Source organism: Sinocyclocheilus rhinocerous, unplaced genomic scaffold, assembly GCF_001515625.1.
Source record: "Sinocyclocheilus rhinocerous isolate Xijiao unplaced genomic scaffold, SAMN03320098_v1.1 scaffold2167, whole genome shotgun sequence".
Lineage (NCBI taxonomy): Eukaryota > Metazoa > Chordata > Actinopteri > Cypriniformes > Cyprinidae > Sinocyclocheilus > Sinocyclocheilus rhinocerous.
The window spans coordinates 35,981-37,944 of NW_015638937.1; the positions used below are offsets into that span (position 1 = coordinate 35,981).

Genomic DNA, 1,964 nt, shown 5'->3' on the forward strand with positions numbered 1-1,964 from the left:
GTGTGTGTGTGTGTCTCTGTGTGTGTGTGTGTGTGTGTGTGCGTGAGTGTGTCTCTGTGAGTGTGTGTGTGTGTCTCTGTGTGTGTGTGTACCTTGCTGTAGGGGTTCTCCATCCAGGCGGGGTGAGTGCTGCTGGCCGTGTCCTCGTCGCTCTGGTAATAGTACAGGTTGAAGGTCTCTTTGCAGGTGCGGAAGCTGGAAGGCATGGCCGAACACTCCATCACGGTGAAGCGGATCTCCACATACACCTGAGTCGCTCCGCGCCGCGGGGTGAAGCGCGTGCGCAGCCAGTGACTCACTGACGTGTCCATCGGACAGATTTGAAAGGTGCGGACGCTGTTGCCCTCCTCATCCAAACCGCTCATCTCCTCCCACTGACAGAAACATCAGCGTCATCCATCAGCATTAAAACACCGTCAGAGCTCACAGCAGGATATTAATTCCTGTGCTAATCAACATCACGTGAAATACAGAACTTAACGACAGACTGGCTCTATTTATGATCTGCCTCACTGCACATTATCATAAAGATCACCGTCTTCCACCAGAATATAATCACTTGATGTCATCAATATGTAAACAGTGACTGTGTTCAGTTTAAGCTCTGCTGTATAATCCAGTCTCAGCCCTTTTCTGAATACAGTGTTTATATGTGTGCAGGTATGGGAATATTCCTGTATTTGTGGTTGTTGTGTGTTTTATTTCCTGCTGTTATTTCCCAAGAGATTCCAGATGTTGCCGCTGGTTTTGTGCTCACTAATTAGTTTAAATACTACTTTACACAGTAATTTAATTAGGATAATTAACTTGAACACTTTCCACCCTCAAAATGCCCAACAACACCAAACGGAAAGCGCCAGACAATCATTATAATAAAAACACTGGTTAATGTTAATTTCTTTTAATAATTCTATAAAATAATGAGTCTGATTGTTTCTTCAGAAATGGATCCATTTGAGTTTATGATCCTAAACACCTAACCTACAGCTCAGTATCTGTTAGCACCCATAATTCAGTCTGGACATACACATATGCAACTAATTTCCCATTAAAACAGGCTTATTCCAAGAGTGGGAATCTGAATATTGTTTTAAGGTAATTGAATTGTGGCGTTTGCATGGAAGCCCGTTTCTGCCACAGAATAAAAATATAAAATATAATTGCGACTTTTAATCTCACAAATCTGATTTTTTTTCTCAGAATTCTGTTGTTGTTTTTTTGCTACTGAATAAAAATAGTTTTATATCACTAATTCTAAGTTTATCTCTCACTAAATCTGAGTTTATATCTCACAAATTCTAAGTTTTATATCTCACAAATTCTAAGTTTTATATCTCACTAATTCTAAGTTTTTATCTCACTAATTCTAAGTTTATATCTCACTAATTCTAAGTTTATATCTCACTAATTCTAAGTTAATATCTCACAAATTCTAAGTTTTATATCTCACAAATTCTAAGTTTTTATCTCACTAATTCTAAGTTTATATCTCACTAATTTTAAGTTTTTATCTCACTAAATCTGAGTTTATATCTCACTAATTCTGTTTTATGTCTCACTAATTCTAAGTTTTTATCTCACTAATTCTGAGTTTACATCTCACTAATTCTAAGTTTATATCTCACTAATTCTAAGTTTTATATCTCACTAATTCTGAGTTTATATCTCACTAATTCTAAGTTTATATCTCACTAATTCTGAGTTTATATCTCAGTAATTCTGAGTTTATATCTCACTAATTCTGAGTTTATATCTCACTAATTCTGAGTTTATATCTCACTAATTCTGTTTTATGTCTCACTAATTCTAAGTTTTTATCTCACTAATTCTAAGTTTATATCTCACTAATTCTAAGTTTTTATCTAACTAATTCTGAGTTTTATATCTCACTACTTCTAAGTTTTATATCTCACTAATTCTGAGTTTATATCTCACTAATTCTGAGTTTATATCTCACTAATTCT

The 1,964-nt window shown here is 35.5% G+C and overlaps 1 pseudogene; it reads right to left on the bottom strand.

The window, feature by feature from the left end:
* Window positions 1–1,964, bottom strand: part of LOC107750157 (ephrin type-B receptor 4-like) — a 36,896-nt pseudogene that overhangs the window by 22,801 nt on the left and 12,131 nt on the right.